The sequence below is a fragment of the Rhincodon typus genome, chromosome 11 (genome assembly GCF_021869965.1).
Source record: "Rhincodon typus isolate 14 chromosome 11, sRhiTyp1.1, whole genome shotgun sequence".
Taxonomy (NCBI): Eukaryota; Metazoa; Chordata; class Chondrichthyes; order Orectolobiformes; family Rhincodontidae; genus Rhincodon; species Rhincodon typus.
The window spans coordinates 24,447,220-24,459,888 of record NC_063342.1 but is presented as its reverse complement, the minus strand read 5'-3'; positions in this window follow the sequence as shown (position 1 = coordinate 24,459,888).

Below are 12,669 nucleotides of genomic sequence, written 5' to 3'. Positions count from 1 at the left end.
AGTTGGGTATTTTACATTTCAGCAGGGGGCGAGTCCCAGAGTAGAGCCTGGCATGAGGAGGTGAGTCCCAGACTGGAGGCCACCGAAGCGGAGGCAAGACCCTTGTGGACTGAAAGTGAGGCCTTGAGTTTTGAAGCCTGGTGTGGTCTAGAGACTTGGCTTGGTGTGGTCTAGAGACTTGGCCTGGTGTGGTCTGGAGACTTGGCCTGGTGTGGTCTGGAGACTTGGCTTGGTGTGGTCTAGAGACTTGGCCTGGTGTGGTCTGGAGACTTTGTCCGGTGTTGTCTGGAGACTTGGCCCGATGTGGTCTGGAGACTTGGCCCGGTGTGGTCTGCAGGGTCAGTGCTGGCATGGACTTGGTGAAAAGGACTGCAATTTGAGTACTTTTTAAAAACTTTTTAGTCTTATGCTGGACTTTGAGTAATTCGACGACTTTTTAAAGAAGTTCGTATTCCTATTCTACACTTTATTTATTACTCTTTCAATTCTGTAACAAACACTTAAGTATCTGTACCTAGGTATCCTGTACCTAAGATGGCACCATAAACGACGACATTGTAAACTTTTCACTGCACCCATTTGAGTGCATGTGACAATGAAGCCAATTCTAACTCTAAGAGTGCAAGGTGAAAAGCTTTGGTTTAATGTCTGTTTTGAGAAGTAATAGGCACTGAAAAGCAACAAAGCATATCCAATGCAATGGCCAGGCTTTTAATATGAAGGCTCAAGATTATTGAATAAAAAGAAGTCTGAGAAAAGTGCAGTCATTACTTCCAATGTCATTATGATCCATCCTACACTCTGGTCCTACCCAAGGCAAATTTATGTCCCCAAGGTGTCTAATTCTCCTTAATGTTGAAAGACATGGAACCAATTTGCAACAATGAAATGATTTTGCAAAATGGTAGCAGTTGTATTGTCCCTATCTCTGGACCAAGAGGCATTGGTCCAAATCCCATCTTCTCCAGGGGTATGTAATACATTTCTGAATAGGTTAATTAGAAATATCTGACCAAGTACTTGAAAACCAGGATCTCAAACCCAAGATAAAAGCTGCATGCTGGAGATCTGAAAGAAAAGCAAGTCTGGCAGCATCAGTGGAAAGAGAAAAACAGAGTTGATATTTTGAGTCCAATATAGTTCTACAATGTAGTAGGAGCTCTTGTGGTGTAGTTCTAGCATCCATACCTCTGGACCAGGAAGCCTAGGTTCAAGTCATACCTGCTCCAGACATCTATAATAACAGGGATAGTAGGAACTGCAGATGCTGGAGAATCTGAGGTAACAAGGTATAGAGCTGGATGAACACAGCAGGCCAAGATGCTGCTTGGCCTGCTGTGTTCATCCAGCTCTACACCTTGTTATCCATAATAACATGTCTGAGCAGGTTTATTAGGAGCATATTTGGTTCAACAATGTGGCTATCCTCACTTGTTAGGTTTATGCCTTATATTAAGCTAAAATAGCATTGCAATTGATGATGGCAAATATGTCTAACAAGGAGCTGATGCTTCAAAAGATAGCCCAGATATTCACAGAGCTTTATGTGATGTACTAATCAACTTGGCAATAGTTTTAAAGTCATTAAAAAGTCTCTACAGCCAGTTTATTTCATACTTAGGAATGCCAATCCCAAACTGAATCTTCAGGGCAATCTTGTGAGAAATTAATCATCTGTCTTCTAAAAATTCAGACTGCACCTTGAACTAGGTGTGTACCTAACCTGCATTCAATGTTTATAAGACAACAGAAAAAAACAGGTTTAAGTGAGATTTTCCCCCACTCAGTCAATAGGCAGAGAATTCAAGAACTTATGTGAATGCAATAAGGGAATCATAAGAAACCAATGCTCGGAACAAAATATAGCTAAGAAATCCTTTTATATCAAAAAGTTATAATACAGAAGGAAGGCCAATATGCTTCTGGCAGCACATTGCCTTGGCCAGACAACACCTAGAGTTTGTTTTCAATTTTAGGCACCACACTTCAAGGAGTATGTATTAACCTTACAGCACAGATTCAGCTGAGCAATGCCAAGATTTAAAGGGTCAAATTATGAGGATTGATTGAATTAACCTGACTTGTATTCTCTTGAAATTAGAAGTTTGAATGTTGTGCTAATTGAATTGATTAAAATGACAAATTGATTTCAGAATTTAAATGTAGAATATTTACTTTCCCTGATAGAGATCCAGAATAAGAGGTCACAATTAAAAGCTTAGAGCAAGGGAAAATAATTGGGTAGTGGTATCATTGCTAAACTATTAATCTAGGTTTAAATCTCACCATGACAAAGGCAGGCTTTCAAATTAATTTCAGATCTGGAATTAAGAGTCTAACGAGGGTCATGAAATGATTTGGAGTCAGAAAGGACTGCAGATGCTGGAAGGTAGAGTCAAAAAATGTGGAGTTGGAAAAGCACAGCAGGTCAGACAGCATCTGAGGAGCAGGAAAGTCAATGTGTCCTGAAGAAGGGTTCTGACCCGAAGCATTGATTTTCCTGCTCGTCTGCTGCTGTCATGAAACGATTGTCAGGAGAAACTCGCTTTGGTTTACTGATGACCTTCTAGAGAAGGTAACTGTTGTTGTTACCTGATCTGGCCTACATGTGATTCCACACCCACAGCCATGTGGTTGACTCTTAACTGTCCTCTCGTCAATAACTACTGGGCTAGCTAGCGGTTCCCACAATCCCAATAACTTAATTTAATAAAACCTCTAAGGAATAGAATAGAAGGTTCAGGAATAGAACCAGGAAAGTCTTTTCACAGAAAAAAAAAAAACGATGAAAATGTAAAATTTTCTCCCAGGCTGTGGGTGAAGGATCAATTGAAGTTTTCAAAACTGAGATTGAAAAATTTTAAGTAAGATGACCACAGGTGAGTAAATGGTGTTAGGCACAGATTAATCATGATATACTATGATGGTTGGAACAGGTTCTGGGGACTCAATGGTTTATTTCAATTCCTATATTTCCACATAGGCAGGGGCAGAAATGCGTTATGTTAATGAGGTAGATGATCTTTATGTTGGAGAAGATATGGTATTAAATAACTGACTGAGGTTGCAAACAATCTGCTTCAGGATAAGATCCTGGTCAAGAAGTAGCATAGCACCAGTGGAAAGAGAACAGAGTTGGTGGTTGTGGTTGAAGAAAATGGTTTTGTGCTTCCAAATGTCTAAAGAGAGAGAACCTGCAGCTCACCTTTGAGTTAACATCAAAACAGAAATAGTGGAGAGGGTCAAAAGTACACTGGGTGTCATTAGTTTACTGACATGGCAGATCTAGATGATGGTGCTAAGGGGCAGAACATAAATGAAGAATATGAGTAGCCCATTGGATGATTCCAGAGGTAATGGGACAGGGGCATGGAGAGAGGCTTTGTTGAGGATTTCCAGGCTATAACTGGACAGGTAAAAGTGGAAATAAGTGGCCCAGCTGGATCAATAGAGGAAGATAGTGCACATGACCATGTCAAAACCTGCTGAATGAAAAGGGAGAAGGAGAGATCATAATCCAGGATCACAGTCACAGAGAATGTAGTTTGTGATGTTGATTAGGGGTCTTTCAGTGCTGCATTGGGAGAATTTGGGAATGCTTTGGAAAAGATTTAGACATGGGATGGAATTTAGTGCCTCTCCTTGAGCTAGATTTGGAGGTGTGTTGAGTGTGTATCCTACTTCCTCCAAATAGTTAAATCTGTGGCAGGAAGGCTCATGACCAACCAGATGCTAATGGAAACACTAATGCTGTTGGTGATATTCAACTGTCAGTGGGTGGGAGAATTTGTCCTGCTCCTCTGATGCTGCCTGGCCTGCTGTGTTCCTCCAGCTCCACACTGTATTATCTCTGACTCCAGCATCTGCAGTTCTTGCTACCTCCCAAAAAATAAATTCTTTTGGCTTTGCTCGTGGACCTCTGGAGGCCATGGGTGTAGGAAAGGAGGGAGAGAAGAATAAGAAAGAAAATACTTTACAGAAATGTGGGTGAACGAGAGTTAAAGTGCTGAAGATGTCTGGGTGACAGAATTCTAGTAAGTCAATGGCTGCTGTGGAGAATGTTGGAACCAGATGGCTTCCTTTCTATTGTGCTCTAACATAACTAATACTGTCAGATTATACTCCCATGAAGAACTTTGAGTTACACAGATATATGGGGCTATCAGGTCACTCTGTTGTGGGCAGTTACACTTCCTTAGCTATATACTGTTATATAAGTAATTGTCTGGGGTTTGCTGCTATAGACTGCATTGTGCATCACTCATAGGATCTTGGGTAAGAAAAGGCTTTAAGCTCTTGTAGAGTAAAGTCATACAACCATAGGCCTCCCAATAGTCTGGGTAACAAAACTAAAACAAAGAGCTGCTAATACTGGAGATCTGAAACATAAATACAAATTGCTGGTGAAACTAAGCAGGTCGAGAAGCATCTGGATCCAAAATGCTAATTTTGCTTTCTCTCCCCACAGATGTGCCAGAACTGCTGAGTTTTGCCAGCAATTTCTAGTCTTAGTAACAATATCTAACTCATTAATGTAGCATGTACCAGATGAAGTGATTCTGGTCTCCTTGCAAGATGGAGAGAAGCTGTGGACCTTGGTGTTGCTTTTATTCCTAATTTCTTCACTTCCCCCCATTTCCAACTTTATTGTTCCCCTTCATATCCTTCAGAATTGGGATCAGGAATCAATTTTTATTTACCTGAGCTCTTGTGCTTTTCTCAACGACTGCTTATCAATATCTGGGGACTACCTTTTGGTTTTCAGGAGTTCTTTTTCATTCTAATTAGCTAATTTGTTAAGAGATGCTTTCACATATTAAGAACACCTTTCATATTTTTGTTGACTTGAGGAGTGGAACTCAAGTGGAACTCAAAGAATACATCAATATCCTCAATGTAAACCAATCCTCCATTAAATATGAGGCCACCAACACACAATGGAAACATTAAATTCTTAAACACCACATTCTTTAGGTTGGCACAAGGCAACAGGCATAAGTTAGCAACAAATATTATTTTCAAAATAACATATAAACTTCTGCACACAAAAAGCCATTGCTGTAAACATACCTTTCACAGATGGGTGAGGTCACAGCCAATGTATTTCCATATCATATGCATAATTTGGACAATTTTAACATGTCAGTAACTATCCTTTTCGCTTGGTTTCAACCTCAGATTTAAATTTGAACAATTGCCAGTGTTCATTATGATATCATACACTACATTTCCCCTCCTCCCATGTAATAGCTGCTGAAGACATGCACCCTTAAACTAGAGATTATGTATTAATTTGCCAGGAATTTATTATCTTATTTCCAGCTTTCCCAGATTCCAGCTAGCTGAGCAGTCCTTTGTTGATAAATTTAAAACTGTTTGCTTTCTTATGTAACCTCTCTCTCTTGCATCCTCACTTTGTAGTCTTCCTTCCTCTTCTTGTCCTCTTGAATTTTCCCACTTTTTTTCTCTCCTAAATGAACCTTTCCCCGCCCTCCATCTTTCTCCCACTCTGTGCGGCATCTCTTGCTCTCTCTCACCCTCACTCTCTCTCTCTCTGTCTCTCTGTCTCCCATCCACTTGCAACTTTCCTCTCTCTCTCGCTCTCCTTTTCAGACTTGGAAGGCTCCCTCTCTGGTTGCCTTCTCTTACCATCTCCTCCTTTTGCAACTGCACCTTCCCTCTCAGGTTGCTGCTAATAGAGCCAGGAAATACTCAACTGCTAAGCTTTTGTTTGTATGCAAACCAGGCAAATCAACTGGTTTGAGGAGTAGCTCCTCAGAGATACTGTCCATGTAACATACAGTGTCACTGTGATTGAATTTCTCTGTGCATTTTGGGGTTGAATTTGCCTCTCTGCTCCTGCATGTTTTGAATGTTGTTATGCAGTGATGGACCTGACACTGCACCCCCCTCATCACCAACCGCTCCCCCAACCCATTGGCCCTGGTGGATTAGCACTGTGTGAACCCCTCTCTGCCTTGCCTCTCATTCTCCCTCTTGCAGAGTTTTTTTTTGCAATTGCTGTAAGAATTTCCCTACACTCCTTAATTAATGGACCTCATCCCACACTAAGTATTCTTTTTGAAATGGAGAATCGAATAAACTAATTTTCCCCAATATGAATGTTGAGGAATCCACTAAAGCATTCATTACTAATGTCTACTGCAAGGCCACCCCTGCTTGTCAAAATATGTGATGGGATTCCTTTCATTTCATGCTGTTGTAAGTTTGACCTTACTGGGGAGGTGATGGCCTAGTGGTATTACTGCTGAACTGTTAATTCAGAGACCCAGATAACGTTTTGGGGACCTGGGTTTGAATCACACCATGGCAGATGGTGGAATTTGAATTCACCAAATATTTGGAATTAATAGTCTAATGATGACCATGCATCCATTGTCGATTGTCAGAAAAACCTAACTGGTTCACTAATGTCCTTTAGGGAAGGAAACTGCCATCTTTACTTGGTCTGGCCTACATGTGACTCCAGACCTACAGCATTGTGGTTGTCTCTTAACTGCCCTCTGGGCAATAAATGCTGCCTAGCCAGCGACACCCTCACCCTGTGAATGAATAAAGGGCTTGTAAATAGGTACCGTGCTGTGATCTCACTATGCCAGCCTAATGCCAAAATGGGTTGTATCAAAGCTATCCTGCTGGATAATGGTTCCCCAAATCAGAACATTTGTGTATTTTGTCACAAGCTCATTAACGGACAGCGAGTGAAACTAACCATTTCATACTGCTATTATGCAGTACCAAAATAGGTTAATAAATGTAAAATTATGCAGTACCAACAAACAGTGGTTTATTCTTTTAACAGGACTACCAATTTAAGGTTACCTATGAGTCTCACTTATGCTTGTTAGAACTGATATGTATTCGCATAGGTCCTCATCCTTTGCAAATAGAATTTATATGTCCATGCATTGTGTGTTTTTCAACTAAATAAATGCTGGGGAGAAAGCCATTTCCTAATGTATTCCCCATGACAATGCCTTGAACATCCAGAGTTGATTTGCCCAGTTTGAATACAAACAAGAGCTTGGCAGTTAACTGCTTCCCGATGCACTGCCTGTGCCAACATCTCTACCAATCAGAGTGCAGTTGTCAACCAAACAGCACAGTCTTCTCATGCAATACAAATTGTTGTTCCAATTGAGATTTGGTATTCTTGTATTTCTGTCCTGATGAATTTTGACTATACGCCTCTTTCCTCAGCTATCCACAAGGATTATTTATTTGTTTTCATCAAGTATTTGGGGAAAGTGTAGCATTTAGCATGAATGAAGTGGTAGCATTCTCACCTCCAAATCTAAATTTCATGCATTCAAAGACCAACCCACAGATTTGCAAACATAATCTAAGCTGGTACTCTAACAGAGTGAAGCAGGAAATCAAAATATCTATGTATATTAAGAGATGTTAAAGATGAGTGTCTTATATTTTATGATTGTAGGTATTTTTTGTAAGATTTACAGGCAATCGGATGTAAATTGAACAATTTTACAATGAGATAAAAGAAGCAAGGTTTATCAAAGTGAATTGAACTTATCGAAAGTAATTTAAATAATTCTATTACAAATAAGTAAGAGGAAAATCCAGTATTGCAAACCAGTCAGACTAATGTGAGATCCTCCACCAGTTAGATAAGGTCGCATGAAACAAGGTAAAGTTGTTAATTATATGATGGTTTCTGAAAATATGGAGCATAAATGAGAACTTTACTTATACTGTCAAGTGAAACACTATTGGTGCTTGGACCCAGCTTTCACAACATATAGAAATGACTTGGATGAGGGAACCACGGCAACACTTTTAAGTTTGCTGATAACACAAGTCTGTTCATGATAGAGTCAAGAAAGGTGAAAGGATGCTCCAAGGTGACTTAAAAAAGTGTGTGGGTGGATAAGTACATGGCAGACGCTGTACAACACAGCTAAATGTGAAAATCAGAAAGGAAGACTATAATTTAAGTGATGATATATTGGGAAATGTGGATGTACAAAGGGATCTGATGTCCTTGTACACCAATCAATAAAAATAGACAGGCAGGTGCCACAAGCAATTAGGAAGGCAAATGGTACATTGGTCTTCATTGCAAGAGAATTTGAGTTCAGAAGGTGAAATGTCTTATTGTAGTTATATGGAACCTCGTTTGGATTGCATGCAGTTTTGGCCTCCCTACCTACAAACGATGTACTCGCCATAGAGGCAGTTCAGTGAAGGTTCACTACACTTATACCTGGGATGTCAGGACTGTCCTATAAGCAGAAATTATTGCAACTGGACATGTATTTGCTAGAGTTCAGAAGGATGAGAGGGAATCTGACTGAAATGTAGAAAATTTTAACAGACGTGGACAGCCTAAATACAGGAAGGGTGCTTCCCTCAGCTTGTGGAATTGAAAACCAGGGGACACAGTCTCAGGATACACAGTAGACTATTTAGGGCTGAGATAAGGAAACACTTCCTCACTCAAAAGGTAGTAAACCCATGGAATTGCCTACCAATGAAAGCTGTGAAGACCAAGGTCACTGAATATATTCAAGAAAGTGTATGATAATTGTTTAGATTTTAAAAGCACTAAACAATATGGGAAGAGAATGGGAATACAGAATTCAGATAGAGGATTAGCCACGATCATATTGAATGGTGGAGCAGGCTCAAAGGGCTGAATGGCTTATTCCTTCTCCTAGTTTCTATGTTTCTACTTCAATAGTAATCGAAAGACTACGTCATGCACCAAAATATTCTGCTGGAAAGTACAGTGAACCATGTTTTACCTCCTTACATTTCATTTACAATTTCAATGGAAAATAGTTTGATTTATTTTGAATAGTTAATCCCTTCTAATATTTGTGAGCCATGTCTTCTCATTCAACTTTATTTATCGTTCAGTGTGAAGATGTAATAATACATATAATGGTTTGAAATATAGTTTGACCAGTTCTTTTCTAGGTGTGTACTACATATCCAATAACACATAACATAGCTATATTATACTGGGTCTAGGGGTTCCTCTTCTATACTTGGGATTAAATCTCGAAGACAGTGTAATCTGATTGGTAAATACTATGGGCCGGATTTTCTGTAGGGCGTCACTCTTTTCTGAGAGGAGATTCTCATCAGAGCTCCTTCAGAAATACGGAACCGTACTTCCTGACAGTTCTTTTGTGGTGCAGAGCTGTCAGAGGAAATCAAGCCATGTCCCCTTTTCCCAGCAGTCAGCTGCTGTATTCTGAAGGGTTCTACAACAGCTACTGTCAAATTATAAATACATAAGGGTGATGTTTGGGCACTAAGAGGATAGGGTACCAGATGGGTAGAGGATGTGGTAAGTAAGGTGCCAGGTGGATAGAATGATAACATGCCAGGTAGTAGTGGGTAAGGTGCAAAGTAGGTAAAGTGCCAGGGTGACAGGTAAGTAGGGTGGCATTTGGGTTAGGTGCAACCGGGAGAGGTACTAGAGCGCCAGGGGTCAGATGCTAAGTGAGTACATTGTAAGGTGCTGGGTAAGTGGTGTGATAGTGGGTAAGCTGCTTATTGGGTAGAATGCCAATTGGGAAGGGGGTAGGATGCCAAATGGATAGGTTGCCAGGATGCAAGGTGGCCAAGTAAGTGTTGCAGTGTTAAGATACATCAGGGTAGGTGGGTGCTGGTGAGTCAAGTCTAGTTCGACAGTTAAGGTGGTGGTGGGGCCATGTTAGTAATACTGACAAGAGGGCTGGGTCCAGGTCCAACAGGTGGGTCACAGTGTTGTGGGGTGGGGGAGGTGAGGTCAGGTCCAACAGCAGAGTGGATTCAGTTGTATCTGGATTGTCGGGGTGGCGGTTTGTGTTGGTGAGGTGTGGTGGGAGGGAACATAGAAGGTCCCAGGTGGCAGAGGAAGAGAGATCAGGTTAGGTTTATCAGTGGGAGGAAGCGGGTAGGCGCAATGCTGTGGAAGTGAGTTGTGTTCTGGGGTGAGGTTCTGGGGGCTGTAAAGGGCCTGAGTGAGGGTGTAGGGGTGTCTGTGAGGTAAGTATGGGCTTCATTTAATACTTACTAAGGAATTAGACTATGCACTTAACATATAATATTTTATCCAATTTCATCAAAACCATCCACATTCTCCAATTTAAATGGATACTTTTGGAGGGCTTCAGCTGTCAATGAATCCCCAAGTGCAATCTTCAGTTTCCCAGGTATTCATTTCAAATTCTGCTACAATGGGAATTCTGCAGGGTCCTGATGTGTACCTCCCATCATGTCTTCAGAAAAGACTATTTGGCCATGTGAATATCCAGGGCAATTTTGCATTAGTTTTGTAATAGCATGTTGGAGAAATAGCATGTAAGTTGTTTGGTAGTGCAGAACTTGAGCATTGCTTAAAGAAGTCACATGTCGTCTAAACCTTTTGGCTTGCACTCATCAGGACATTCGCAAGGATGACAACGTAAAATGCTGTCCCCCTTGAACTTGTATTTTTGCAAAATTCTGGTGAGAGCAAGATGAAAAGTTTCAACAAAATGCCTTGTTTCTCTGCAATACTACAGTACATTAGTTTTAGTACAATGCCTAACACTCCATAGAATCCCTACAGTGTGGAAACAGGCCATTCAGCCCAATGAGTCCACACCAACCCTCTGAAGAGCATCCCATCTAGACCCATCCTCCTACCCCATCCCTGTAGCCTTGCATATCCCATGGCTATCCCACCCAACCTACACTAGGGGTAATTTACATGGTCAATCCACCTAACTTGAACATTTTTGGACTGTGGGAGGAAACCCATGCAGGCACAGGGAAGATGTGCAAACTCCACACAGACAGTCACCCGAGGATAGAATCAAACCTGGGTCCCTGGCACTGTGAGGCAGCAGTGCTAACCACTGAGCCACTATGCTGCCCACTAACACCCGTGTAATATCCTAGAAAACCATTCCACTTTAGTGTTAATATGGTAATAATGCCAATGCTCTGCTAATAATCATTTGCTTTTGAATGTTTCAGTTGACTCTGAGGAGATTCGCCATTCCTTTTTGTTGGTGTATTGTTCTAACAGTTAACTAATAATATACAAATCCAAAGTATATTTTCAAAGCAATAACTTTGAATTGTTTTAAACTACACAATACTAAACTTTACTTCGGTGTATGTTTGATATTAGTATATCAAATGCCCCACAACAGATTTGTTTATTTTTCGACACAGCCTACAATTAGGGTCCTGTTCAATGTAGTAAACCAGACAAGAGTTGGACTCAAGATCACCAGTGCAGCGGAAGGCATTTTTTGCCTTAGACAAGTACAGCTGAGTGCAGACATGCAACTCTATTTATAAGTGAAAATAACCTAGTTTGAGATTAGTTGATGGCATCATAGGTCCAGAATTTTATTTTGACAAATTAAAGGCTCCTGTTGCAGGAAGTAATCATGCGGACTCTCAGGCAACTGAGTTTCTACCAGCAATAGCATGGTGATTAACAAAAGGACGTAGCAATAGCACGAAAGGCAGAATGCAGTGGACCAAGAACACTCCCTGCGATAGGAACATGATAAACAAATACGGTAAAAGTTCACAGAGGCATACCATCCCACTGCACTTTATGTTGTACGCTGTGTACGTTCTTTATTTGAAAGGTACAATTGAAAGAGCAGCACACACAGTCAACGTGATTTTTCAAACTATGAACGCTTGATTTACATAAATTATTCACAAGAATTCATTGTGAACAATAGCAGGAACTGTTAGAAAGTTCTCAAATAGCCTCAGTATTTTTGTGCAGATTTTCCAATTCCAGGTGTTTTGAAGATGAGTAGAAATGATCTGTAAAACACCAATGCCAAATGCCTGACAAAACATCACAAGACCATCCATCTTTCTAGACTTCTTGGCACTGGGATAGCCCCTCAGTAAATTATATTTTGAGAAATAAATGCACTGTGATTGGTGTATGTTATGAGCAAAAATGGGAAATTCCTTCCTTCAGGCACTAATCACATTCTCTGTCCTGTGGTAGAAGTGGAAGTTACCAACCTTGTCAATGGTTTCAAGAGTAAAAGTCTTCATAAATCAATGCCATGGGATATGAAAGTCATTAGATCAGTTTAAAAGGCTTAGAATGACTGCTACTGTGGGGAACCTCAACATTGTTTAAGTCACTGAACTATTGTGTTAAACTTCTGAAAGTGAAATTTGAATTCAATATAATATCTGGAGTTATGAAGGTAGTCTAATGGCAACCATGCAACTAATCAGTCAATTGTTGTAAAACCCCATCTGATACATTAATGTCCTTTAGAAATGAAACCTGCTGTCTTTACATAATCAGGCCTACATCTGACTCCAGTTCCACAGAACTGTAGTTGACACTTAACTGATCTCTGAAATCTAGCAAACCACTAAGGTGTATCAAACCACTGTAAAGTTTAAAGAAAGGCATGATTATACCACATCAACCTAAACACCAGAAATGACAATGGCAAATCCTGCTCTGCCAACCCTGCAAAGGCTGCCATGCTAATATGTGGGACAATTACCAAAATAGGGTGAGCTGTCTCACAGATGAGTCAAACAACAGCCTGACATAGTCGTACTCATGGAATTGTATCTAACTGAAAATTTTTTGGACAACACAATCACCATTCTTGCATATATCCTATCAGACAGACCAACCAGCAGCAC